Source organism: Oryctolagus cuniculus, chromosome 10, assembly GCF_051225735.1.
Source record: "Oryctolagus cuniculus isolate XC-2025 breed Fujian yellow rabbit chromosome 10, ASM5122573v1, whole genome shotgun sequence".
Lineage (NCBI taxonomy): Eukaryota > Metazoa > Chordata > Mammalia > Lagomorpha > Leporidae > Oryctolagus > Oryctolagus cuniculus.
Genome location: NC_142876.1, coordinates 81,522,938 through 81,537,611, shown reverse-complemented (window position 1 = coordinate 81,537,611; position 14,674 = coordinate 81,522,938). Strand labels below are relative to the sequence as shown.

General features: G+C 42.8%; 1 long non-coding RNA gene across 5 annotated transcripts; it reads left to right on the top strand.

Moving 5' to 3' along the window:
- The first annotated feature begins 218 nt into the window (after positions 1–218).
- On the top strand, positions 219–13,886 carry LOC138844080 (uncharacterized). Of its 5 annotated transcripts, none has more exons than XR_016214656.1 (3): positions 219–751; positions 906–1,026; positions 1,456–1,654. It is a non-coding gene; the product is annotated as an uncharacterized LOC138844080 (long non-coding RNA). The 5 variants fall into 5 exon arrangements; XR_016214657.1 differs by lacking the exon at positions 1,456–1,654 and adding an exon at positions 12,351–13,886 and having other exon boundaries at positions 221–651; XR_016214655.1 differs by lacking the exon at positions 1,456–1,654 and adding an exon at positions 4,224–5,288 and having other exon boundaries at positions 222–651.
- Positions 13,887–14,674: the final 788 nt, after the last annotated feature.

Sequence of the window (14,674 nt, the reverse complement as noted above, 5' to 3'; positions counted from 1 at the left end):
TATGAATAGGTTCTTTCTACAAGTGTAAAAGCACTGTTTCCTATATCTGTATATAAAACATGACCACAAATTCAGATGAGCCTGTTCTGCATTTTAAAAAAAAAAAAAAAAGATTTTCTTTATTTGAAAGCAGAGTTACAGAGACAGGGATACACAAAGAGACATCTTTCATCTGCTGGTTCACTCCCCAGAAAGCCATAATGACCAGGGCTGGGCCAGGCCGAAGTCAGGAGCTTCAGCTGGTTCTCCCATGTTGACAGCAGGTGCCCAAGTACTTGGGTCATCTGCTGCTGCTTTCCCAGGAGCATCAGCTGGGAGCTTGATTGGAAGCACAGCAGCAGGGAGTTGAACCAGCATTTATACAGGACGTCAGCATCTCCAGCCACAGTTTAACCTCCTATGCCACAGTGCTGGCCCCCTTTGCAGTCTTTTAATGGGCACTTATGCCTTTCCTCAAAGCACCTATACAAGGTCTCTTTGAGAGCTGCCTTTAACGCATGGTGGATTCTACCAACTATTCTCTATTAGAGTATTCTCTGTTAGCATAAAATCTGAGAGCTGAGTCTGCCTCATTTGCTTTGTTATCTCCAGTGCCTGTAAAAGAAAAGGCTCAACACAGAAGTGCTGAATGAATAATTTTCATTTACTGAGGTTCGGTGGATTGCAGAAATAATTTGTAGTCTCTCAGGCTGACTGTTCCTCTCTCCCACATCTCTCTCTTTCCAGTGGAAGCAGATTTTCATGAGTGAGGGTGAGAATGATTTGAGGCAGATTGGGGAAGGTAGACAGGGGCCACATAGTGCAAAACCCTGTAGGACATAGTAAGGGATTGGAATTTTATTCTAGGTACAATTGGAAGCCAAGGAATTGCAAGCAAACAAAATGATTTGTGTTTCTTTTTAAAGATCCATGACAGCATGAGGACAGATTTCAGAGGATGGAATCAAGGAGACCTTTAGGAAACTACTTTAGGAAACTACCGGCAGAGAGAAGACAGCAGCATGGACCAGAGGTCATACATCAATGGTGAGCATTGTTTCTGGATATATTCTGCTGATGAAACAGGACTGTAGGAATCTAGCTAGCAGAACTATTCCTACATTTAAGTCTCTGATTTCACGGCTGGAAATTCAAGTTGCAGCAAATGGGCATCTGACGGGCTTAGCTATGGGGAGGAACAACTTGACTGATCCGCAAACGTTCCTATCCAGTGGGCAAGATGATGATGCCCTGAGGATTATTAAGACGACTTATATCAGAAGAAAAGTTGCTGGATAGGCAAAAATGCAACCGATATCTCCCACATGTGTGCTCAGTCTATTATCAAGTCATTTAGTCATAGGAAAAAAATGACGGGAGCACATGCTGAGGCATAGTAGGCTAAACCTCCTCCTGCGGCACCGGCATCCTGAATGGACACCAGTTCATGTCCCGGCTGCCCTTCTTTCCATCTAGCTCTCTGCTTATGGCCTGGGAAAGCAAGTGCTTGGGCCCCTGCACCCACCTGAGAGACCCAGAAGAAGCTCCTGGATTCAGATCAGCCCAGCTCCAGCTGTTGTGGCCATTTGGGTAGTGAACCAGAGGATGAAAGACTTTTCTCTCTGTCTCTATCTCTCATTATAACTCTGTCTCTCAAGTAAATCTTTCAAAAGAATTTTTTTAAAAATCATGATGTATCATGTTAAATATACAGTAATACTAACTAATGAAGTAGTAAAGCAACATACAGGGGCTGGGCTGTAGCACAGTGGGTTAACACCCTAGCTTGAAACGCCAGCATCCCATATGGGCACCGGTTCGAGAGCCGGCTGCTCCACTTCCAATCCAGCTCTCTGCTATGGCCTGGGAAAGCAGTGGAGGATGGCCCAGGTCCTTGGGCCTCTGCACCCACATGGGAGACCTGGAGGAGGCTCCTGGCTCCTGGCTTCAGATCAGCGCGGCTCCGGCCATTGTGGCTGATTGGGGAGTGAACCATCAGATAGAAAACCTCTCTCTACCTCTCCTCTCTCTGTGTAACTCTTTCAAATAAAATAAATACATAAATAAAAAAAGACAAAGGTTGTTGTTTTAAAAAAGGCAACATACAAGTAAAATAGTGTCAAAAATTAAGACATTAATCTCTAATATTTTTTCATAAGCTATTTTCAAAATCAAGTTCAAATTGAAAACATTTTGCCATGTTTAGATTTTAAATTTTGTCTTTTCCGCTACACTTTTAATTCTAACAAGTTTCTAGAGTTTACGTGAAAGCCCTGGGTTAAACAATAAAAATCAGGTTTTCTTTAGAGCATTCCAAGAATTGCTATCTCCTCTTTCTGTTCTCTACTACTTCAGCTGGCACAGTGCACGGCACTCCGCACTTGCCAGCTAATGCAACGTGCAGGCAGCTGTGAAGTAGTGGGAATACCACTTAGCTGGACATTAGAAGCCAAAGCCTGAGTCTTAGGAGCTGTGTTCCTATGAGCAAATCACTTACCCTCTTAAAGTGGTGTCACCCCATCTGTGAAATGTTATTAAATGTGTATACCTGACAGGTTGTTTTTAGAACCAACCAAGAAGTGGAAAATCATCTAAGTCCTATTTTCCCAGCTGACTCCAATCTGTTTCAAAAACCAGCTGAAATAAATATCAGCCCTTCCTCAAGTAGGCTTAGTTTCCTCTTACCAGAGCTAGGTATCCGCTTTGTGTCCTCAACAACCTGTGCTACCTTTTTAGCACACGTCTTACACCGTACTGTTTCTTGCATGCAAGGACTTCTCTTATTAACTCTACCTCCTTGTGGATTAGTTCGTTTCAGGAATTTGCTGCCTTCTCTGGTGCTATGAGGCTTCTTAGCTACTTCATGATTTCTTGTGCATGCTCACCTTTGCATTTGAGATTAACTATTCGCCTGTGATGACTACTAATGATCTCCTTGATGCCTGATGAGCATGCTAATTATCTCCTCACTGCTGCCTGACAATAGCAATCCTTAGTAAGGGCTGAGCACACTGCTAGACAGGATGTGCCAGGTGCTTTCCAAATGGTAGCGTCTTTAGTTAACATACTTTCCTCTTCACTGTGTAAAAGGGGATGGGAAGGGGACAGATGACATCTTAATAGATTAAAAAATAACTATTAGTCAAATGATCTAAAAAATGTACTTGCTTGTTTCTTGCATTCTTTACAGCATAAGATTTGCCAATGGCTCAAGCATCGGAAAGCTTTATAAAGATAGGGACTATATCTGTGCTTTATTTGCACTGTTCAGCACACATAAAAAATAATCAAAGATGTTGATTGACTGAACAAATGAGCCTCTTAGGTGGTTGGAAGACCCGGAAGAGAAGTATGGTAAAAGTCATTCGATAAACTTTCTAGGTCAATGTGAACACAAAGGAAGCTACAACTCTTTGCCCTGAAACTTGGAACCGGCCCTTCTCATTAGAGTCTCTGCCAGACAACAGAGCTTACACAAGGGGATTTCACCTCCCACTCCGTCAGGACACAGATAGCATTACCTTGCAATTGTATGCAGCTTTGTGAGCAACCAGGGTGTTGGCTTACACCGACAGGCTGTAGGAGGTTACGTGACAACTTTTCAACCTGAACCCAGCATAACCGTAGTCCAAAATAGGCAACAATACAGTAGTCGGTCTCTATGCAGCAAAAGCCACAATCAGTTCACTTCATATGTTGTTACTCCAGATAAAATTGTGGAATTAGAGGGGAGAGCATTGCACAGATCATCTGAAGTAAATGTCATTATTTTCTCTTTCAGTCTGTAAGGCACAACATGCAGAATTATGTAAGAGCTTTTTGGTTTTACTGGTTTTACTGCATTTCTCAGGAAAACTAATTAGGCCATTAACTTATTTTTGTTTTAAGCAATACACTTGTTTTCAGAATTCTGTATTTAAAAAATATATGTTTTCTTCCAGGAGTTCAAGATGGTTAATGTACCCAGGAAACAGAAATAGTTACAAAAAAAAAAAAAAAAAAACTATTAGAATTAAAACTAAAGATTTAATTGTGGTCACTCCACCACTATTTTTTTTTTTTTTTCTGGCACTGTCTCCCTAATCCTGGGACCGATGTCATTCCTCAAGTATTTCACATACTTCCTGGGTTCTATTTTTAAATGAATGAAAGTGTCATATGCTAAGTGCTTCAAAACAAACTTCCCATCGTTGGCTTCAGGTTTTTCCCCCGATAAACACACTAACTGATCGATTTAATCATAGCTTGTTTTCCTAGGTTGCCAGACATACCCGGCCCTTGCTCAGCAAATGTTTCCATGTAACGCAGACTAACATCACTTTGAAAAATACTTGTAGACGTGAAGGTGGTTTCTAAAATTGAAAAAAATATTTATCCATCTCTGTCCAACTGCAATCCCCTGAAATGTAATCTGGGGATTATGGAGTATCAGATGGTGCCTTTATAATAACAACCACCCAGCAGCAAGAGGAATATACGTAAGAGGCGCTGGAAAAGACACAAGGCTATGAGGACACGGTACTCGAATGCTAATAGAGGCTAATTTGGGGTGGGGGAGCAATTTATTCTACTCCAGTTTACTAAAATTTTTGGGACTTTTTAATATGTCTTAGCAGTTACAATTTGTCCAATCATGAGCTTCTTCCTTTTCCAAAATGTGTTTTTTAAGAATGAAGAGAAATAACATTCTGAAGTTCCCTGAAAAAAAAAATCTTAATAAACACTAACATTTGGATGCAAATAAATCTCTCTTGCATTTATCTGAATAAATTTTCTATCTGTCTTGGCATCAGAATATATGTAAAAAGCTAAAACTCTCAAGTGCATGTGCATAATCTAGTCAATAATCAATTCAACTGTAGTTTTATTAGTGCAAATTTCTTGTTAATTAGGCAAAATAAATAGCAAAAGTACCCAATTGCCACCAAGGCATCTGAATGGCCTGCCAAGGCCATGTCAGGGCATGACCAAGCAGAAAATTACAACTACTACCACCAACTGAGGCTCCTGTTACAGATCAGGAATGACAAATACATGGCACTTGTATCACTACTCTCCTATGTCAGGTCTATGACAGACATCACCAATCAATCATGGCACTTGCTCCAAGTCCAGGAACAACCTCAGAGTATTTCACTGAGTTTCATATCAAGCAGCCACTATCAATCAAGTTAGTATCTTAGATGAAATCTCTATTCAGTACCACCTTAACCATTTACTAATTTAAAAAACTGAGTTTTGTGTGTTGCAACTACTATTAGGGCTTTTGGATATCAATCATTCCCTTTCCATTAAAAAAAATTTTTCAATTCACTTAAGTCAAAGATAGCAGAGAGAGAGAGATCATCTATCTGCTGGTTCACTTCCTAGATGCCTCCAACAGCTGAAACCAGCAACTCCATTTGGGTCTAGATTCCCTGTTGTAGAATCTCCATCTTGGGACCCATGCATTTGACCTATTTGGAAGCTGGATGTAGAAGAGAGGGAGGGACAGAGAAGGCCAACTGAAGGAGGCAAAAAGAATAGGGTGGGACTGGCATTGTGGCACAACAACCAACCATCCCGCCCCCCACCCCCGCCCCCCTGCCGCCACCAACTGTTCTACTTCTGATCCATCTTCCTGCTAATCAATGCACCCTGGAAGGCAGCAGATGATGACTCAAGTGCTTGGACTCTGCCATCCACATGGGAGAATCCAATGCAGTTCTGGGCTCCTGGCTTTGTCCTGGCTGAGTCTTGGTTGTTGCAACCATTTAGTGGGAGTGAACCAGCAGATGGAAGATCTCTGTCTCTCTGCCTTACAAACAAACAAATAAACCTTTTTTTAAAAAAAAATAGAGCTGGAGCAGACAGGAAACAGGATATTCAGTCCTGGTAGGTGGCAGAAAACCCAAACATCAGTGACTTAGGCAGATAGATTTCCACTGAAGGAGCAGTTCTATCTACCCAGCAGGGAAGCTGTTCCCAAGCCAGCCTCCTGTCAGGTCTACCCTCCAAGCCTGGGTGACCACCTGCAGGCAGGAAGAAGGAAGGCAACAGCCAAGCTCCACGTAAGTCTCTCCCTTCTGACTCAGGAAAACCATTGACATCCTCACAGCATCCTAATGCTGACATCTCACGGGTCCTGTGTCCCTCTCTAGCTGCAAAGGGAGCCTGGAGTAGAAATGTTTTTAACTGAACTGGTGTATGATACAGCACACCATGATGAATTTCAACTTTAGATACAGAACACATTTTCAGAAATGGGCTGTACTTTCAAATCTTCACTTTTTAAAAATAAAACTTAGGAGTGAGTGTTTGGCCTAGTGGTTAAGATGCCCAGACCCTATATTGGAGTCCCTGGGTTCGAGTCCCTACTCTGCTCCCTATTCTAGGTTCCTGATAATGCACACACTGGGAGGCAGCAGGTAACGCCTCAAGTAGTTGGATTCATGCCACTCATGTGGGAGACCTGGACCGAGTTCCCGGTTCCAGCCTGGCCCCTATCTTGGCTGCTGCAGGCATTTGAAGAGTGAACCAGTGGATAACAGTGTTCTCTGCCACTCTTAAGTTTTTTTTAACAGTTTAAAAAAATGGAATTTTAATGAGCATCCTATACAAGGGCACATCAAAAAGTTTACAGAAAAGTGAATTTAAAAAATTTACCTTGGCACACAAAAAATGAAATCATGTATAATGGCATCTTCAAAAATTAATGGAACATGTATATTAAGAAAAAACTACACATGAATTTCTAAAAGCTTTGTATCAAAATATTTTTCCATCAATTTTTCAAAGAACTCTCATATTTTTAGTTGTCAAATCTGGCAATCTTTCTTCTTTTGAAAAATATTTATTTGAAAGGGAGAGTTACACAGAGAGGAGGGGGAGAGAAAGAGATGGATCTTCCATCCACTGGTTTGCTCAGCCACCATGGCTGAGGCTGGTCCAGGATCAAACCAGGAGCCAGGAACTCCATCTGGGTCTCCCACATGGCTGCAAGGACCCAAGAACTTGGGTCATCCTCTGCTGTTTTCCCAGACTCATTAGCAGGGAGCTGGATCGGAAGTGGAGCAGCTAGGACTCGAACCAGAGCCCATAGAGGATGCCAGCGTTGCAGGCGGTGGCTCAATCCTCTGTGCCACAGTGCTGGCCCTATTCTGGCAACATTAACCTGGATACAGAGACAACCCAAAAAATGGAGGGCTTATATAGAGAAGAAAGGAATATTGGAAGAGTCCCTCATAGGGGACTTGAGAATTTTGAGGGCAAGTTAAGAGCTCTCCACTACAGTGACCGCCCACAGAAGCAATATGGCCACTGGAGGCCACTCAGTCTTCTGTTACATTATTGTCTATAGCCAGGGAGACCATAGCACTTGCCAGGGACTTTACAATTTATGAAAAACATTATCAGCACCACTACTTAACTATTTGTTTAAAACAAAGAGCAGCAATGTGCCCAAAGAATTTAACATCATTTACTTCTTCACTAAAGTAGGCATAGAAGTAAAAATACTGTTTGTAATCTTATTTACAAAACCAGAGTCTAGTAAGGTTCTTTTGGACTGGCTGCATTGCAACTATCCTCTCCTTAAGTTGGTTATAAATTTTAATATCCCATAAGAGCACACAGCACTTAATTTTTATTTAAAATGAAGATTTAAGTTTTAGTGGTTAGGAAAAATATAAGGAGGCCGGTGCCATGGCTCAGTTGGTTAATCTTCCGCCTGTGGTGCCCGCATCCCATGTGGGTGCCGGGTTCTCATGCCGGTTGCTCCTCTTCCAGGCCAGCTCTCTGCTGTGGCCCGGGAAGGCAGTGGAGGATGGTCCAAGTGCTTGGGCACCTGCACCCACGTGGGAGACCAGGAAGAAGCACCTGGCTCCTGGCTTCGGATCAGCATAGCTCCGGCCGTGGCAGCCATTTGGGGGGTGAACCAATGGAAGGAAGACCTTTCTCTGTCTAACTCTGTCAAATTAAAAAATAATAATAATAACTAAAAAAGGAAAAGTATAAGATACATTTTTAAAGATTTATTTTATCTATTTCTTTTTGTAAAGGATTTTTTAATTTATTTGAAAGTCAGAGTAACACAGAGAGAGAAGTAGAGAGAGCGATCTTCCATCCAACGGTTCACTCCCAGTTGGCCGCAATGGCTGGAGCCGTGCTGATCTGAAGCCCGGAGTTTCTTCTGGTTCTCCCACATGAGTTCAGGGGCCCAAGGACTTGGGCCATACTCTACTGCTTTCCCAGGCCATAGCAGAGAGCTGGATGGGAAGTAGAACAGCCAGGACTAGAACTGGCACCCATATGGGATGCTGGTGCTTCAGGCCAGGGCGTTAACCTGCTGCGCCACAGTGCCAACCCCTATTTTACCTATTTCAAAGACAAGAGTTACAAAGAGAAGTCTTCCATCTGCTGGTTTACTCCCCAGATGGCTGCAACGGCCACAGCTGCACTGATCTGAAGCCAGGAGCCAAGAGTCTCCAAGTCTCCCAGACAAGTACAGGGTACCAAGGACTTGGGCCATCATCAATGTTCATGTATTGGTCTATATAAATACAGACAGAGAGGCCTGAAAAAGTTCTTGGAAAGTATGTTATCATTTAATCTCACTTTCCCTGTATACTTCTACATTTCCACAGATTATTTTCAAAGAACAGATAACAGTTGTTTAATCAATATTGCCAGTGAATGACTAAGGGCATAGAGCTGTTTATAAACCCTTGTTCTACCTGTCATAAACAAATTGTGGGGGCAGGTATTGGTCCCACCTTGGAGTGCTTGGGTTCAATTCCCAGCTCTGTCTCCTGACTGCAACTTTACATTAATGAAGATCCTGGGCAGCAGCAGTGCCGGCTCCAGTAATAGGGTTCCTGACACCCACGTGGGGGATCTGGGTTGAGTTCCCAGTTCCAGGCCTTGGCCTGGCCCAGTCCTGGCTGTTCAACATTTGGGGGGTGAACCAGTGAATGGCAGCTCTGTCTCTGCCTATCAACAAAAACTTCGAAAAGGAAAATTAAAATCTATATTTGATCAGGCTCTAGGGACTCTGCTTGCAATTATTTTCTCTCCTCTAAAGCTTATCTGTTCACCTCACTAGTCATGCCACGGTTACCCTTGATACAGCCCCAACAAACACTGGCTTGAAGATGTCTATATCCCTTTAGATTCTTGGTAGCTCTCCAGCCCAATCTTATTCTATTGAGAGGCTGCCAGACCTGTTGTCAATGTCAAGCAACAGTTTTTCAGAAGTAGACTGAACCCGTATTGCTCATCTAGCATGGTTTATGCATCGGGTCAGTATACCACCATTTGATTACCAAGATGCTTGTGTTAGCTGGAACTAGCATTTTAAACTTAATAAAGACGAATACATATTCCATGAGGCTTTTCCAAATGGGCATTTATCCAAAGGATATTAGTTACTTAAGTAACTGAAGAAGATCATTAGACACAGGACTCATTTTTAAAGTGGCCCAGTGGCATTTATCCCAGGAAGAGGAACCAGCCAGGGTAGGTCATTTCCGTAGTTAGGTTCTGTTCATGGATATTCCCTACCTACTTCTCACAACAAATCAACCACCTCACTCTCACTTGAAGGCTAAGGAATATGCCTTTGGGCATGTAGCCTAATGATGCATTAGTCTATTTACAAAATGGGAGTAACGGTGGTACCTACCTCATGAGTATGCTGTGAGGATTAAATGGAGTATCACATGAAGAGCATAATTCTAGGACAAGGGCTTAACTAGCGGTAGGTTTCACTATCTCTGCTGCCAGTTAGCGGAGTCCACGTGCTTCTTTCTGATGCAACAAAGAACTAAAGGACGAGGCACAGGTCAAGGTCAATAACGAAGCCAAGTTTGCCAAGTTAAAGAGCGCACTCAAGGGTGCAGCCATACTCAAGACCACTGCACTCAGTGAGCTTCAGTGATCTGAAGGCACAGGGAGTAGTGCCTGAGGTGGTGTTTAATTGGATATTCATAAACAGCGGAGTCTGGAGCAGGGTTTGGGTACTGCCCACTGCCTTTTTGGAAGTCTCAGCAGTGTCATGGTGTCAGGTGCATGACGGGAGCAGGAGTATCCTTTAATCAGCTCCATGTCTTCGTGGGGATGCAACTGGCAGCCATCTGGTTGTGTGCACGTTGGTACCGGTTCTCAGCAGTTCCACAGAAGCTGTGGTTTTCCAGGCGTGGAAAGGCAGGGAGGGTTTGCACAGGCAGGTGAGGCTGCAGCACAAGAAGAGCTTTAGTGTGGGGGCAGGGGGTGAAGGGTCGTGTCCTCAGCGCCTTCTTGCTAGCCTCCTCCTTGCCAACACCATGTCTACTAACAAGGCTATAGAGGGACAAAGTGACTCCAAACCTTTGTTCTTCCCATCCGACCTCCCCACGTCAGGAGCCACAAGGTTTCCAGTTATTCACATGCAGTGTTAGGTATGGCTCAGCCAATACACAGGGACTGTCTCAAATTTAACTTACTAATTCCTGGGACATTCTTCCACATACCCAGAGGAGAACAACCTCCCCCAGAGTGACTTATATATGCTGTCCCCTCATCTTAAGGGATTCTTCCCTTCCTATTTTAACAAATCCTGCTAAATCGGGTGTGCTTGGATTAGAGCAAGGTAAAGGATTCACACCAGGAAGGCGGCCCAGCACTGCAGTTCTTAGCAACCTATTAATTGGCTAGCAGTGCACAACATTCATACCACAAACTACTTGCTGCAGACTCTATTCTTAGACAGCTATTACCCAGTATTCCCTGATACTTGAGGAGGAAGATTCTGATTGCAAAAATATGTTCTAAAAAATTGATAGTGTGACAGCCATGTTGAGTGTGCCCACCCTGTGTCAGAAGTAACTTCCTTCAAGAAATCTCCCCGGAGTCCATAACCCCAGCTGAGTTGGTTGCCCACACCCTGTTCCCTATTTTGTCCCTGATCACATCACTCTTTTTCCTTTCAAGATCTGTGGGCCTCTAGACCACGTATCTATATTGTTTGTATTACATTTCTTCACAAAGTCTTTCATTTGGCTATTGAATAATTTAAGCTTATGAGACATAAGGAAATTTGTGGTATATTCTTTTTGCTCAGCACATTTTAAGTAACCAATGAAGATTTAATAAATACATGAAAAACATAAGACAAGCCAAGGAACTATGAATACATGGGGTTTGGATGCAATTGCATGAACAGAGTTTTGAACGGGGTAGATGGTGGTCCTTGGACATTAAGCAGGAGGGGAGCTAGAATAGGAGGATTCTAAGTATTCAGACCTGGTGACCTCAACAGTAGAAAATTTTCTGAGAGGCTGCTGTCTGCTGCACCAGCATCCCATATGAGTGCTGATTCTAGTCCTGGCTGCTCGTCTTCTGATCCAGCTCTCTGCTGATGGCCTGGGAAAATAGCAGAAGATGGCCCAAGTCCTTGGGCCCCTGCACCCATGTGGGAGACCCAGAAGAAGTTCCTGGCTTTGGATCAACCCATCTGTAGCTACTGTGGCTATTTGGGGAGTGAATCAATAGATGGAGACCTTTCTCTCTCTCTCCTTCTCTGTAACTCTACCTTTCAAATAAAATATTTTTTAAAAAAGATTTATTTTATTTATTTGAAAGAGAGTTACAGAGAGAGGTAGAGAGAGAGAGAGGTCTTCCATCCGCTGGTTCATTCCCCAGATGGCTGCAACAGCCAGAGCTGTGCTGACCCAAAGCCAGGGGCCAGGAGCTTCTTCCAGGTCTCCCACACAGGTGCAGGAGCCCAAGGACTTGGGTCCAGAGAGCTGGACAGGAAGTTGAGCAGCCGGGACTAGAACCAGTGCCCAAATGGGATGCCAGTGCTTCAGGCCAGGGCTTTAACCCACTGAGCCACAGCGCCGGCCCCTCAAATAAAATCCTTATAAACATTTTTTCTTCTTCAGCTTAAACATTGCAATGAAATACATGTTAAATAAAATTTGGGATCTTCAAAAAGTTTAAGGAAAACACGTTCACTGAAAAAACTACATGTGGGTTTCAAACTTCATGCAGATTGTTGTGTTCAGTATTTGCTTACTTAGCGGCAGAGGCACACATCCATTGGTTCTCACCTTAAATCCTGAAACAGCTGGGACAACTGGGCCAAAGTCAGGAGCTTGCAATTCGATCCAGGTCACCACGGATGTGGGCAATAATAGGAACCCAACTACTTGAGCCATCATTGCTGCCTCCCAGGAGCCACATTAGCAGGAAGCCAGAAACAGAACTGGGGATTGAAACCAGGCAAGACCTACATATCTTAAATGCTAAGCTAGGGGCCAGCGCTGTGGCATAGTGGGTAAAGCCACTGTCTGCAGTGCCAGGATCCCATAGGGGTATCAGTTCAAGTCACAGCTACTCCACTTCTGATCCAGCTCTCTGCTATGGCCTGGAAATGCAGTAGAAGATGGCCCAAGTCCTTGGGCCCCTGCAGCCACATGGGAGTCCTGAAAGAAGCTCCGGGATCCTGGCTTCGGATTGGCACAGCTACAGCTATTGTGGCCAATTGGGGAATGAACCAGCTGATGAAACACCTCTCTCTCTCTCTCTCTGCCTCTCCCCTCTCTGTGTAACTCTGACTTTCAAATAAAAAAATTAAAAAATTTTTAAAAAAATGCTAAGCCAAAGGCCTGCCCCAATTATCTTATATTTTATTCAATTTCCTCACAAACTTTCTGGAGTAACTTCTTACCAATATATTCCCAAATCAGTCCATTAGAGACTTATTGGAAGGTGTTTTATCGTTGGAAGCATTTCCACTGAGATCTGGTACCAGACAGGGATGCCCACTCTCACCACTGCTATTCAATATAGTCCTGGAAGTTTTAGCCAGAGCTACTAGGCAAGAAAAAGAAATTAAAGGGATACAAATTGGGAAGGAAGAACTCAAACTATCCCTCTTTGCAGATGATATGATTCTTTATTTAGGGGACCCAAAGAACTCTACTAAGAGACTATTGGAACTCATAGAAGAGTTTGGCAGAGTAGCAGGGTATAAAATCAATGCACAAAAATCAACAGCCTATGTATACACAAGCAATGCCACGGCTGAGGAAGAACTTCTAAGATCAATCCCATTCACAAGAGCTACAAAAACAATCAAATACCTTGGAATAAACTTAATCAAGGACGTTAAAGATCTCTATGATGAAAATTACAAAACCTTAAAGAAAGAAATAGAAGAGGATACCAAAAAATGGAAATATCTTCCATGCTCATGGATTGGAAGAATCAATATCATCAAAATGTCCATTCTCCCAAAAGCAATTTATACATTCAATGCAATACCAATCAAAATACTGAAGACCTTCTTCTCAGATCTGGAAAAAATGATGCTGAAATTCATATGGAGAGACAGGAGACCTTGAATAGCTAAAGCAATCTTGTACAACAAAAACAAAGCCGGAGGCATCACAATACCAGATTTCAGGACATACTACAGGGCAGTTGTAATCAAAACAGCATGGTACTGGTACAGAAACAGATGGACAGACCAATGGAACAGAATAGAAATACCAGAAATCAATCCAAACATCTACAGCCAACTTATATTTGATCAAGGATCCAAAACCAATCCCTGGAGTAAGGACAGTCTATTCAATAAATGGTGCTGGGAAAACTGGATTTCCACATGCAGAATCATGAAGCAAGACCCCTACCTTTCACCTTACACAAAAATCCACTCAACATGGATTAAAGACTTAAATCTATGACCCGACACCATCAAATTATTAGAGAGCATTGGAGAAACCCTGCAAGATATAGGTACTGGCAAAGACTTCTTGGAAAAGACCCCAGAAGCCCAGGCAGTCAAAGCCAAAATTAACAATTGGGATTGCATCACATTGAGAAGTTTCTGTACTGCAAAAGACACAGTCAGGAAAGTGAAGAGGCAACCGACAGAATGGGAAAAATATTTGCAAACTATGCAACAGATAAAGGTTGATAACCAGAATCTACAAAGAGATCAAGAAACTCCACAACATCAAAACAAACAACCCACTTAAGAGATGGGCCAAGGACCTCAATAGACATTTTTCAAAAGAGGAAACCCAAATGGCCAACAGACACATGAAAAAATGTTCAAGATCACTAGCAATCAGGGAAATGCAAATCAAAACCACAATGAGGTTTCACCTCGCCCCGGTTAGAATGGCTCGCATTCAGAAATCTACCAACAACAGATGCTGGAGAGGATGTGAGGAAAAAGGGACACTAACCCACTGTTGGTGGGAATGCAAACTGGTTAAGCCACTATGGAAGTCAGTCTGGAGATTCCTCAGAAACCTGAAGATAACCCTACCGTTCAACCCAGCCATCCCACTCCTTGGAATTTACCCAAAGGAATTTAAATTGGCAAACAAAAAAGCAGTCTGCACCCTAATGTTTATTGCAGCTCAATTCACAATAGCTAAGACCTGGAACCAACCTAAATGCCCATCAACAGTAGACTGGATAAAGAAATTATGGGATATGTACTCTTTAGAATACTACACCGCAGTAAAAAAAAAAAAAAAAAAAAAAAAAAAAAAAAAAAAAAAAAAAAACACACACACACACAATGAAATCCAGTCATTTGCAACAAAATGGAGGAATCTGGAACACATCATGCTGAGTGAAATAAGCCAGTCCCAAAGGGACAAATATCTTATGTTCTCCCTGATAGGTGACAACTGACTGAACACCAAAAAGGAAACCT